General features: G+C 44.1%; 1 protein-coding gene and 1 long non-coding RNA gene across 2 annotated transcripts in view; both read right to left on the bottom strand.

Moving 5' to 3' along the window:
- FGFRL1 (fibroblast growth factor receptor like 1) overlaps window positions 1–14502 on the bottom strand; it is a 247403-nt gene that overhangs the window by 223936 nt on the left and 8965 nt on the right. The gene's annotated exons all lie outside the window — the stretch shown is intronic.
- On the bottom strand, window positions 7442–12739 carry LOC115652274. The gene is made up of 2 exons (XR_004000594.1): window positions 12617–12739; window positions 7442–7672 (listed from the first exon to the last, which is right to left on the bottom strand). It is a non-coding gene; the product is annotated as an uncharacterized LOC115652274 (long non-coding RNA).

Below are 14502 nucleotides of genomic sequence, written 5' to 3'. Positions count from 1 at the left end.
ATAGTTCTGTTAAGCAAATCAAAAATGAATTAAAGCAGAAGGCCAGATCCTTCACTGGTATAAAGCAACATCACACCATCAAAATCACCAGCTTCTTTTGCATTTTCACCAGCTGAAGAGGAGGCTCGGGGTTTGGTAAACTGAAAAAGGAAAAATATGTTTTTGGCAGCCACAAAAAAGGGAAAAGTTCCGTTTTCCCTGTCCCACAGCCCCTAGCATGCAGACCTCAGCTGCTGCAGCACACAGGAGTCAGACTTTCCCTTCAATGGGGTCCGAGGGTCCCTCTATTTAAAAAGTTATAAAACAGTTATAAAACACCTTTGTTTGACATTAATTGATGAGTAGAATGAAATAGAATGAGAAGAGCCGTCTCAAGTCCAAGGGTTGCTTTTCAACATCTCATTTGTAACTTGACTGCGGGAACAGCTGGGGGCAGGCAGTCTGCTTTTTGTCAATAAGAAAGTTAAGGGAGGACAGAAGGACACCTCCCCAGGGAGCTGCCCTGTTATTACAAAAGCCTCTGGTAAAGGGTGACTGGGCTTCTACCTCTGACCTGACCCTTTCCCCCCCAAGAAACCTCACAAATCTTCCTCAACAACTGCCAAACATTACCACACTGCAGCTGGGCCCCAAGAAGGCCTACGTCCATTCTCTCACATTTACCGTTTAGTGCAAGCACGGAGGAAAAAAATGAAAGCAAGGACATGGCAAACTTACTCGCCAGATTCTTCAGAATTATGCCCTGAGTGACAGGTGTCACTCCACATTTGACTGGCAGTGCCCCAATTCAGGAAAGCAAATTTGTGCAGGAATCCCACTGATTTCAAAATGAGCGAGCATATTGCATTTACTTCAACAGGACTGCAGCATATGCTGAAATGCTTTTTTGAACAGAGATTACTCAGATGCTTAAAGTTAAGCCTGTGCTTAAGTGTGTTGCTGAACTGGAAGCTGAAATAAGAAATTTTCCTTATTTACAAACATCAAGTGCTAACTCCATCCCTGGTGTAACTCCACATTGGTTTCAAATGACATAGAGCAGGGATGAATTTGGCCTCGCATGCATTCTTCATTTGTTACCTGTTGTTATCTAACAACTTAGATGATTAATAATTGAAAAACCTTGTAAGTGCAATTCCAGGAGTTAATTATGACAACAGCTGCTCAAAAATTTTCTATTCAAACATTTTTTTTCAACAAAATAATGGTTTCTTGAACCCCAAACAATTTTTTTCCAGAAAATTTTTTTTGGTCAAAATTTTACAGTTTCTCAACAAAAATAACCCAAAACTGAAACTTTGTTTTGGTTTGCTTTTTGGTGGTTTTCACCCTCTCTCCCTCTCTCTCTCCCAGTTGACATCAGTTGAGACACAAACTAACACCCTCCCACAGCTTACATATCTTGGGAAGAGGGGTGGGACGGGTAGAAGACAAGGAGGGAAGGTCAGCTGGAGGTAGGGTGACCAGATGTCCCAATTTTATAGGGACAGTCTCGATTTTTGGGTCTTTTTCTTATATAGGCTCCTATAACCCCCCCCCCCCATCCCGATTTTTCACGCTTGCTGTCTGGTCACCCTAGCTGGAGGTGAGATAATCTCACTGAAAGGCCCTCAGCTCTGCTTGTATTCTACCCTCTGCTTGTATGATAGACCCAATATTCAGGGGATGCTGCAAAGATCCATGGAATGCATAAGGGGGCTAAGGGATGTCTCAGAGGGGTTAGGGTTCAGTGGTAGCCGTGTTAGTCTGTATCAGCAAAAAAAACAAAACAAAAACGAGCAGTTCTTGTGGCACCTAAGAGACTAACAAATTTTTTGGGACATAAGCTTTTGTGGGCTAAACCTCTGATGAAGTGGGTTCTAGCCCACAAAAGCTTATGCCCAAATAAGTGTTAGTCTCTAAGGTGCCACAAGGACTTCTCTTTTTTTTTCCAGGGGGGTTACAATCACTTTCTGGAGTGGTGGAATCTTTCCTGGGCTTGTGGCTAAATCAGCTAGCTGGCAATGGGTCAGCTGGTGGTCATTCAATTAATGTGTATTAGTTTTGTCTTTAATGAAGTTTGACAACCCAGCATCAGAAATTTAACACACACACACACACACACACACACACTTAGGTCCAACAGTCGCTAAAGTCATTCAAGTTTTACCTTGGAAAGGGCAGCAGGATTGAACTTATACATGGTTCCTGCACAATATTGTGGGTACAGGGGCTCAGACAACTGCATTCACAGAGTATTCACTGCACGCATACCACAAGTGTATCACCTGTTTCTCCACATGTATCTGTGCATTTTATGCACGCAGTTATTAGCAATATGATTTGTACTGCAGTAGGGCCCGGGGCCCCCCAATCAGGGATCAAGTCTTCTCTGCGGTAGGAACTGCACGTACATATAATATAAAAAGACAGTCCCTGCCTGAAAGAGCTTTTAACCTAACCCCTTGGTGCCCACAAATACACATGCTATGGGTACAACCTGGGAGGCCTTGTTTTGTTTTTTTTAAATGAAAAGTTTAGCCATGAGTCTAATTTTTGCTAGGTGTAACTGTCACAATAAAGCACAGTATCTGTGTAAGGAATACAGGTTCTATGACCGATAACAGATTGTAAGATCTTTGGGGCAATCGTTTGGTTCAGTCTAAACAGCACCTAGCACAATAAATGCTCACCAAAAGCTCCAGTGGTGTGATAAGATCCCCAATGATGGACATAAACTGAATATCCAGCCAGACCACCTTATGAACCTAGCTAGAGATCGCTGTGGGTGGCGCTTGACCGGCAAGGAAGCCATGTCCCTTTGGGATTTGCCATGATAATTATGATAGCACAGTATGGTCCCAATCTATGACTGGGGTTCCCAGGCATTACCACAGTAAAACATTAATAACAATGGTGCCATAATCTGTCTCCCACTATATGAACTGAGGCTTTGCTTACTTGCTGACCATTGACCCAAGAGCTGCATAAAGTCTCTACATCCTGATGTGAGGACTCCAGTAACTCAGCCAGAGGTTATTGGTCTATTACAGGAGCGGGTGGGTGAGGTTCTGTGACCCGCAGCATTCAGGAGGTCAGACAGATGACCATCATGGTCCTTTCTGGTGTTAAAGTCTATGAGTTGTATCAAATATTTCAAAAGTTCCTTCGTTTTGGCCTTCGTGTCTCTCTGTCAGAGCTGGTGGGAACATTTTAAGTGAAATAAAATGTTATCAAAATATGCTGCTTCATAAGCTGAAACATTTCGTGGAGAAGTATTGATATCAGTTGGGACAAGCTTTCATGGTGGGGTGGGGGAGATCTCTGCTCTGCCTCATTCAGAGTGATTTGGGATGAAAAAACTCTGCTCTGAACCGGGCAGAGGTGGGACTTGAGTCTAGGGACTGGTCTACACTGAAAAGTTAGATCAACCCAGCTATCTCGCTCAGGGGTATGAAAAATTCACACCCTTGAGTGACGTCACTGAGCCAGCGAACCTCTGGGTGCAGACAACATCAGGTCGATGGAAGAATTCTTCCATTGATCGGCTACTGCCTTTCAGGGAGGCAGATTAACTACAGGGATGGTAGAACCCCTCCTGTTGCTGCGGTGAGTGTCTACTGAAGCGCTGTATCTGTGCTGCTGTAGCGTTTTAGGTGTAGACATAGCCTAGGTTTCTCACATATCGAGCCGGTGCCCTAACCACCGAGCCATACACACACACACACACACACACACACACACACACACACACACACACACACACCCTCAATTCCACTTCCATGAAAATGTTCAAGTGCGTAATGAAAACAGATTTTGAAACCTCAAAAGTTGCTGCAAAATGGAACTGTAATGGTCCAGTCAGCTCTCGTCTCTATCCCATAGCAAAACAACATTCAGGTTTGAATGGTATCAGAAGGTGGCTCTGTTACAAGTTGTTAAGGCTGGCAGACTTACACAGCACAAAGCTCCTTCGTTTACTGCGTTGCATTTTTCACTGTCCTCGTGCAGATTATTGTATTTTTAGCTTTTCAGATTGTATCTGTGTATTTATTAAACCTTTATGAAGACAAAATAGTCCTACACCTCTGAAACTATATGAACAAAAAGGTACACATCAAAATACCAATAAAATTTCATTCAGATTGTTCTCCCCAGCTGATACTTTAATCAGTTTCTGCTAATCAAAATGTTCTCTCCTTATTCTGCATTGCAGGTTATTTAACTCAACATTTTTCTCATTAGAAGATCTAAACTGTTTTAATTCCATACAAACAAACCCTAAACAATGTTTTTTTTAATCTACTAAAATATTTTAATGGGCTGTATCTGAAAGGATCTAATGAATTTTGACAGATTATAAAAAATGTTTTATTGCACTGCTGACACTGGGGTAATCAAAACAATTTGGGCCAGATTCTGATCTCACTTACACTCATGTAAACCCAGAGTAACTCACATGACATTCACATTTATTACTCTGGATTTACACCAAAGGGAGATAAGAATCTACCCTTCTGTTTTTAAACCACCAGACAACAGGGGTAACACAGAGAGTGAGGGCTCTTGGGTGTATGAACACAGTTCTTGTTTAAATCAATGGAAGCCATACATGAACAAGGTCAGAATTTGCTCACACAACTGTCTTACAGTCCAATACAAATATGCATTCTTCACAAATCCCTTAAAAATATTGTTAATACTGGCCTGTGCCTTTAGTTTTTTTCCACCTACTGGCTCTGTTCCCCTGGAAAAATATCTTCACCCACAAAAGATATATTGTACAGGTTGTTTTCTATACTATGAAGCAGCATCACTAGTCAAAGGTCCTCACAGAAATGAACGTGGAAGAGAACAGTCCCTCTTTATCTTGCTCTGGCAAGTATATTGCGTTCTCTTATGGCCACCTTGATACCGGAGAGCTGTCAACAAACCAGAGGCAATGCCATGGAGAATAATAGAGATCTCCATCTTCACTGGCTGCTGAACAACATTTAAACTGAGACTAAATCACCCCCCATCCACAGGGGAAATAATCCATAAAAAGGGCTAGGAAAAGCCATGAGTTTTAACTTGCTACTCCCCAGCCCTCATGACAGCACGGCTCCCTCAGAAGCTATGTTCCCAATGGTTCACCCCAAAGCCCCTTCTGCCAATCCAAGAGTGCTTCAATATTCAAAGAAGGGAAAACATACCTTAGCCTGCAGAAGTTCAACAGGTTTCCAGGCAGAGGACACGAACAGCAGCAATCATCCCTTAGCTCCACCCCAGCCTCATCCCACAACCACAAAGCTCTTAGAATCATAGACTTTAAGGTCAGAAGAGACCATTATGACCTTGTAGTCTGACCTCCTGCACAACGCAAGTAACATAATCTCACCCACCCACTTCTGTATCAAACCTATGTCAGAGCCACTGAAGTCCTCAAATCATGGTTTAAAGACATCAAGGTGCAGAGAATCTTCCAGCAAGGGTCTGAAGATGCCAGGCAAAAGAGGAACATTGCTGCTTAGACTTGCCTCTCTTTTTAACAAAACATGGCCTGTTCCCATGGGCAGACTTTCCACTTTGCCCTTTTCCAGGGGTCCCTGGTGTAGAACGGTGTTCGTGTATGGGGCCAGACAGCACTATGCCTGTGACTGGAAACCAGGTGCAAGACGAGAGAAAGGCAACAACTCAGAGAGGAGAGGATGCTCTTTGTTCTACAAGTTTTAGAAGGTTGGGAAGAGCCAGGAGGGAGAGGAATTGCTTAGACTGGCTCATGGTGCAGAAAAAAGGAGCAACAGTATGGAGCTGTTTAGGGCAACATTTAGACAAGCAAGAAAAAATGTCCTAACAGTGGGGTTGGAAGCTGGATGGTTTGAGTCTCCCAGTGGAAATAGGTGGAAGATCCACTACTTGGGTCATTTAAAACTAGATTTGGACAAAGAGCCTAATACAACAGGGCACGAGGCAGCATTGGCAGAGGATGGACCAAATTACCTCAGAAACAAATCTTCTCCACCTCCAATTTCTGTGAGCCAATTTCTGCCTCTGGATCCCTGTGTAACTCCTACTGATTTCAATGGGAGCCCCATGAAGACCTAACAGCCCAAATCTGGCCTTTAGAGTCTATGGGTTATTTCTTCTCTGCAGCGTCATGGTCACATTCAACAGAGCGCAAGTCTAGCCCCACCAACAGAAGAGCCTGATCCTGTAAGGCGCTTAAATTGATTGGAGTCAAGCCGGTTCAGCATCTTGCTGGCCCGGGGCAGACTGCAAATCCCATACTCCCACTGGTGAGCAGTTACTCCTTGGAGTAGAGTCAGTGCAACTACACATGAGTAACTGCTTGCCACAGTCTGCCCCATATTAGGAAAGAGAGGAGCATCCAGTCTATGAAGCACAGTGCTTTGCATTTCCCAGCTAATAGGGATAAATCAGAGAGACATTGTTCCGGCATTGTCTATGGCCACGTCCAGACTAGGTATTAAAATCGATTTTAGATACGCAACTTCAGCTACGGGAATAACGTAGCTGAAGTCGAATTTCTAAAATCGAGGTACTCACCCGTCTGGACGGCGCGGCATCGATGTCCGCGGCTCTCCGTGTCAATTCCGGAACTCTGTTCAGGTTGATGGAGTTCCGGAATCGATGTAAGCGCGCTCGGGGATCGATACATCGCGTCCAGACTAGACGCGATATATCGATCCCCGAGCAATCGATTTTAACCCGCCGATGCCGCAGGTTAGTCTGGATGTGGGCTATGAGGCAGGTGTACTACAGCAATTAAGAGCAGCAGCCGACCACATATAACTGCACCTTTTAATCCTGACTCATCCTCAACAGGAAATATTTCTGGGTTCAGTTACCAGTATTTTTCCCCCTACACTGCCAGCACCAAGCACTTTGCCAGACCAGGAAGCATCAGGTCACTTCTCCCATGAGATCTCACAACTATTATTTACGCTTGGAAATTAGATTAGAAATCACAACAAAAGCTTTGAATGGCAGTAGATCTCAAACTTGGCACTGAATTTATACCAGGACCATTCCCCACCACAACCCCTAAATCAACTTCCGCTGAGAACAATGCTTGCAGTTTGTGTCTACAAAAGATTGATTTTTTTTTTTTAAACAGCTCACGCTGCATGTACCTTCAAGGGGCAGCAGCTACTTTAAACTGATGATTTCTTCGGGTTTCTGTGAATAGAAGGCTGCATTCCATAATCAGGGTATTGTTCTCTCTAAATGGACCCAGACTCTGTAAACATGCTCCTTAGCACAGCCCTGGGAGGGTGAAGGGGTGAGTGTGTGTGTGTGCATGCACAGAATGTGTCTTGTTTTAAAAACAGTAAATTATGTTAATTCATTTCCTCTGGCCAAACACTGGTAATAAACTTGGGGAAAGGAGGAAGAAAAAGTAAACAAGAGTCAATTACAAGAAGGTGAGGAGGGGGTAAATGAACAACTCAACCAAATGTCTTTTAGAAAAGGACATTTATTTTACGGCTCAGATGTGTTGCACACAGCTTTCCTTAATCCCGATGGAGGTATAAATGCAACCGTAACAATGTTGGTTGTGCGACTTCATAGCCAGCCTGTTTTTTCACATTAGATCTTGGAAGCTAAGGAATCAGACTCCATTGTGCCAGGGTTTGCTGTTACTCCATTCTGGGGCTTTTCTCCACATGCGATTTGAGCATTCCCATTACTGAAACCAATATGGACAGTCAGAGCCGATTTGTAATTTTCTAACAGGAAAATAATTTCACTAAGCAAACTACCGTGCTTTGACTCAAAACTCTGATTAGCACAGTTTGAAAACAGGGCCGCACACTGTTCTGGGAATTAACTTGCTTGACCCCTAGTTTATAATGGCATTCAAATAATCTGCAAGTCAGACTACGTTGAAAAACTCTTAGAAGACCACACTGAAAGAATTTACTGGATTTACTAGGATAAAAGAAAATAAGCCTCAAACTCCACTTAGCTAGTGTTTAGAGCTGAGTTTTCTCTCCTGACTTCAGGGGTGCTGGGACAGTTTTTATGTGGGCTGCTGAAGGTAGAAACCATGTATTTGGGTTGTTATTACTACTTGAAGCCAGGAGGTACGGCAGCACCCTTAGTTCCAGCACCTATGCCTGACTTTATCTAGAAGGAGAGCACTATATATGGTGGGTTCTCCCAGAAATTTTCACTAAATGAGAATACGCATCATATATCTATAGGCCAAATCTTGTGGGCTGATTACATCCCCCTTGCTCATGTTGACTTTTTTCTTCATTGGGACAATTTAGGAACAGCAGTATGGACGGGACACCTTCATTTCCTTCCTCTGAAGCATCAGAGATTACTAGGACTGGAGATGGGACACTGAAGGGGATGAGTCAGTGTTCTGTGGTGGCACCAAGCATTCTCTCTCTCAGCTTGGCTGGCTGGATCTTGCTTAAAGGCTCAGGTCTGACTCATCACCATATGTGATGCTGGAAAGGAATTCTCCCTCAGGTCACACTGGTAGTGACTACAGGGGGGTTTCACCTTCCTCTGATGTGGGGCGTGGGTCGCTTGCCAGGTTCTCTCACTTAATCAATTCCCTGCCATCACAGGGGCCTCGGCCACTCACGCACCTTGGTCACTCCTGCTCTCTCTGCCTGTGGCACACAATCGTTTAGTCTCCTGGGGGCAATAATACTTTGGTCTAATATAGGTTGTTGGGTTTAGCGTGTGGGTGCTGGGTGGAGTTGATGGACTGTGATATGCAAGAGATCAGACAGGATGATCCGGTGGTCCCTTCTGGCCATAAACTCTATGACTAATTCTGATCCATATGAGCAGAGCAGATGATCTGAATAGCACTACCCATAGGAATAAGGGTGGCAGATCAAACTCTTAAAGTCAGCATCCCTATTGCTACTTCACTGTTTGCCAGAAAGTGATACAGCTGACACAGGGACTCAGACACAACCAGAATTTTCCTAAGGAGGGGTCCCAGAACTCTCCCTTCCCAGCCCTGCCTCCAGCCCCACACTCCCCCGAGCACTCCCATGTGCCCAGTCCTGAGCTCTCTCAGGCTGCCCCTGCATCCAACTCCACACACACTCCCCTCCTCAGCCAGCTCCAAGCTCTCCCCACTGCCCCAGCCTGCGATATCTACCCTCCTCCCAGTCCCACGCTCTGCCTCTGCCACTTCCCCATACCCAGGCCTGCGGTCTCTCATGCTGTCTCTGCACCCAGCCCAATGCTCTGCTCCTCACACTCTCCATACCCGGCTCCAAACTCTCCCCACCCTACCCCCAGCCCTGAACTCTTACCCAGAGTCAGTCAGACAGAAAAGCACCATCCCCACCAGTGACCAAGCAGTTCTGTGAGCCACAGGCCTCATCCTACTTCTGTATCTTTGCTTCCCCAGGAAGCATCAACAGCCTGGATCCAATTATCCCACCCTTCTGGGTACTGGGAGTTCATGGTGCCCCCTGCTCTGCCTCCCCCTCGGGGCTGGGCTACCTAGTGCCAATGGGAAAGTGGTGTTGTGACCTTGTGTATGGGGTGACACTGCTGCTCAAATCTGCTCCAGTTGGACCTTCATCATGACAGAGGGGCAGCCAGGCCAAATTTCTAGCTCAGGTCCAGGGGGGAATGGGGGGTCTGGGCCCTCTGCCCCACCCCCACATTGCACCCAATCATAGGGGGATTTGTATGATTTCAGCACCAGGCACAGTTCTGCATGCAGTGCTAAAGCAACAGAAGACATGAGAAGTGGGACCCTGATCTCAATTCTGGTTTATGTTGAATTAGGGCCTAGGAGTTTTGCCTGAATGAAGCAGGCAGGATCAGGCCCTCATGTGGTCATTCGTCATGAAGGTAAGATATCTAAGAATTCCCATATTGTCCTTTCCCCTGCAGCTAAGACAACATGTCCCATGTTGACTCTATGATTCATTTGTCTCTATCTGTAGCAAGAAAAGGATAGATGATGAACATGTGACCCAAACATGCAGTAGGTGCCAGATTAAAAAAAAAACCAAAAACACTAATTACAATTCACCCATCCTAAACCCATTTCCACGCATATGCAGATGAACTCATAATGGGTTTATTACTCCCAGTCAAATCAAAATACATCAGGAAACAAACCGAGCAGACAACCCCACTCTAATCCTTGATGAAATTTGCATGGACTACATTGTGTTTCTGATTGACTGTGAATATAAATAGTAATAATGGAGTCAATCAGCCAGGACCTATTACAATAGTTTTACATTGACTCCTGTATATCACACTGCTCTTTCCCACTGCTTGACACCAAACAGCGGAAATTTGAAATGCAGCCTGCGCTTTTAGGGCCCAGTTCTGTTCTCCAGTAGCAACATAAGGCCAAAGTCTACTCACAGCTCCACAGGTACAACTCTCATGGAATCCAAAGAGAACTGAGAGCAGAATTTAGCCCACAAATATTAAAGATGGAAAAGACCTATTAGAGCAGAAGGCTCCCACACCACGTTCCACAGACCACGGTAGTTTTCAAAAGATTTGGTGGTGGTTTATGGCTGTCTGTTCACATGGCACTGGCTCACCTCCTAGCTTCCAATTGCTAAACTACATTCAAATGCATTGGACGCTTCCTAATACTTTTCCGAGTAAGCAGTTGCTGCAGTAGCCACTGGGATCTTGTGTGATCATGGACAGGAGGTCCGATCATTGCAGAATGGGAGGGCACAGGGCCCACAAGCCAACCTATTGAGAGCTGATGTCACCTGAGAAAAAGTCTGTGAACTCCTATGTTACATCAGCCAGTCCATGCCAAGCCAGGAATCAGAGCTTTGCCATTTATCAGAGCTTTGCCAAGTCCAGTTTTAAGTCTCAAGCAACGGAGGGTCTACCACTCCCTCCATGCACTGTTCCACAGGATGGTACCCCTCATTGTTAGGAAGTTACTTCTGTTATTAAATATTTTAATATTACTAATTCCACTCCCCCTTTGTTGTTCTCACAGTTCAAATGCTTGTAGACTTACGTCCCCTCTTAGTCACTGCTTAACCAAATCATTCATATTTAGATCTCTTAATCTTTCCTCTTAAATCAATTCCTCCAGCCCCTGATATTTGTGTACACAGTCCAAAATTGCACCGACTTTTAATTTTCCAGCCTGACTGCATTATCAACTCATGTCTAATGTGCTATCCACTCTCACTACTGGAACTCTTTCAGCATTATGCCTCACCAGGTTTTTCCACCCACTGCAAATGTGCATTTTTAATTATTTTCCCCCACATGAATGAGACTGCTCTTACTCAGTTTGAATCTCAGTTATTTTTCACCAAATGTCTTATCTCTTTAAGTCCCTTCAGACTATTTCTCTGTCAAATAGGAATTGTGAATGTGAATCTGAAGGCAGAATTGGGCATTTCTGCTCAAAGAAAACTGGGCCACAGGCATGGACTGATTTACCATGATGAATGTCTTCTTTAGCTATTGTGAACACATCAGCCTTAGCTTCAATTTCACTGAAATGTCAGACTAATTAGCAAACCGTCCAGAAATACTGATCACTTTGGAAAAGCTACACCAAAAGAAAAAAGTCAATGCAAATACAAAGAGAGCAGTGATTGTCTAAGAACTGGCTAGGTAGGAACTACTGTTAAAAACAATTTTTGCCCCCAAAACACAAAGTGGCGGATTGTGTAATTTACAATCTAGCCCATACTGAGAAGGTATGGACCACTCCAGGAAATAGTACATTTGTGTAGATTAGGAAAACAGGTCAAGATTATCTAAAATGTGTTATATAATCCCATTCTAACAATGACTTTCTCCCTCATGTAGATGCAGGGTACCTTGATTTATCTAATCAAGGTCAACCCTAGGTCTCCCCCTTTTTCCTAATCTAGGTAAACCCATTAAGTGTGCCCCAAAAAGGCACAACTTCACTTCCAGTTCTCTAACGTGCAGGGGAACAGTGCAGCCTACTTCCTGTAGTGTGGCTGGCCAGCTCTGTGGACCAGTGTGGCTTGGTCATGGCCCCGCCTCCTCCTCCCTCTGATTTGCACCTTTCTTCTCCATTCACCCAGCACACCCACCTGGCCTTTACCTGTGTCTAGGCATGAGAAAGCTTCGAAGTCATTCAGGGCAGTAGTAACACATTTGCCATTGTGACCAACAAGCTACCATGACAAGAATTTTGTACAGGGTCGTTCCTACAGGGTATTTAGGAGCTATTCACAGGCAACTGACATCTATCCACGTAGATAATAATACACCATGTGGGTAGTACCTAGTGGAACATGGGTGAAAAAGAGACACCACCAATAGCTGTGAATAGGTTACATCCATACCTTAGCTTCAACAGAGTTCACACACACTGTGTTAGTCTGAAGGCTAATCCCTCTCCTGGGATTTGGTTTTACTGGGACTCAAGAACAATAATACATCGTAACCCGGCATCAGCTTTCTCTCTGAATTTGATTGTCCCTTGGATTTCCCTCCAGGTCTTCCTGTCCCCACCTCCCTTATATCCTGGGTGGAGTTAAACTCACACCTGGCACCATGAGTCAACAGAATTTCAGAATCTCTATGCATGGCTCCAACACTTGCTGGCAGGGCAAGCCAATGGAAGAACCCTATTCTGGTTCATATATCAACAGAATTGTTAACCAACCTTGGACTCAGTCTCTTTTGCAATTCTTTCCACTGACTTCAATGGGTGTTGCACCAGGCTTTTGTAACAGTTAAGTCATGATTACTAGAGATGTTGCACAAGTCTGAAAGAATCCAGCTTGAATTTCCGCTCCCAAACTGAGCCTGCAGGATTGATGTTCAGTTAAAACCATTTTCTTACTTGTCTACCGAGCAATACTCAATTTGAAATTCACTGATGCCATGTAAACAGAGGCACTTTTCAGAGCAGTTGAAAGCTGAGTCTACCTGAATGGATAAGTAATGGAAAGAATGTGAACCAAGGATCACAAACCAACTACTATTTCACCAGAATTCTCACAGCAGTCAATTCACTGGGCACATACGAGCAACCTGGTCAAGGAAAATATGAATCAACTTGAACAACAGTCAAATATAACAGAGAACTTTTTAAAAAAAAAAAAACCTGTGGCGGGCAGACAAATGCAGAAATACAGACTTTTTTTTTAATTTAATTTAACATGCATAAATACTGACAGCTCCAACAATACTCACCAAAGTCAACAGAACCCAAGAGGCATCTAGTTTATGACACTTCTTTCTTTACTCACTTCTCAATCACTTGACAGGATACCCAAGATTGTGTAACTCTTTTATGAAATAAATTTACCAGGCACAAAGAGAAATTATTTTGTTTCCTGCCAAGATAGAAACCGCTCTTACTTCAAGAACTATTCAGGAGGAGCTGAGGGTGCAGAAATCAAGAGAAACATTAGTCCTCTCCAAGACATCTCTGGTCCCAATTTACATTTTTCTACCCTTAGTGTAGCTGAAAATTAAGTTTGAACACTTAATGGCAGAAGTAGCCTGGAGTTATTGGCTGGATTTCTTCCTGAAAATTGGAGTGGTTTTGATGAAATAAAAATGTTAGGTTATTCACAGCACTGCTGGATACTGCAATACAATGCAGAGACTGTGTAATCAGGGCAACTAACCAAACTCCAGGCACCTGATGTTTATTTGACTCGAAAGGGGAAAATCAGAGAGCTGCGAATGGATTCCATGGCAAACGGCATACGTTAACTTGTTAAATAATCCTGCACAACGGTATCCAGCCCCCTTTGCACCCAGCAACACTCCCCTCAGAGTGACACTCATTCCTCTTTGCAGTCTTCTTATAGCCGCATTGCTTCCCCTGCGCAGACAAGAAGAGGAGCTCTGCGTAAGCTCAAAAGCTTGTCTCTTTCTCCAGCAGAAGCTGGTCCAATAAAAGATATCACCTCACTCACCTCATCACTTACTCTTCTGGAATAAAACCGCCACAGGCTGACCTGAAGTTAAAGCAATGAATGTCCAAGTTGCTTTCAGTCCCATGGCACCTACTACATCATTCTCTTAGCCTTCCAGCCCACCAAAGCTAGCAACAGGCAGCAAACGGTGCATCTTCTGGGAAAAGAAATGCAGCGCTAGCTGGAGTTTCTCTCCCCACGTACAAATATACTACAGCACACATCAGCAATCCCAAACCCTGTACTCATACTGCTGTAAAATGGAGCTATATGCTGTAATAAAGCAGTGGATTTGTGTAAGTGTCAGCATCACAATTAACTTGCATAGGACAGTTCTTTAAGGGCCAGATCCAAAGCCCATGAAGTCATTGGGAGTCTTTCCATTGACTTCCATAGGCTCTGGATCTGGCCTTTATAAGTTAAAACAGACATGTTGTATCTATTTAACTTAGGCATTTCTAACATTCCCATTACAATAGCATCCTGGCCTAAAGACCTGATCCTGCAAGTATCTCTTTAACTTCAATGGGGCTACTCATGTGAGTAAGGGCTACAGAAGCAGATTCAATAGGTGCTTGTAATGGACTCTCCTTCTTTCCACTCTTACAATCAGCTTCTT

This window comes from Gopherus evgoodei, chromosome 5 (assembly GCF_007399415.2).
Source record: "Gopherus evgoodei ecotype Sinaloan lineage chromosome 5, rGopEvg1_v1.p, whole genome shotgun sequence".
NCBI classification, from domain to species: Eukaryota; Metazoa; Chordata; order Testudines; family Testudinidae; genus Gopherus; species Gopherus evgoodei.
This window is presented reverse-complemented; position numbering and strand designations above follow the sequence as displayed.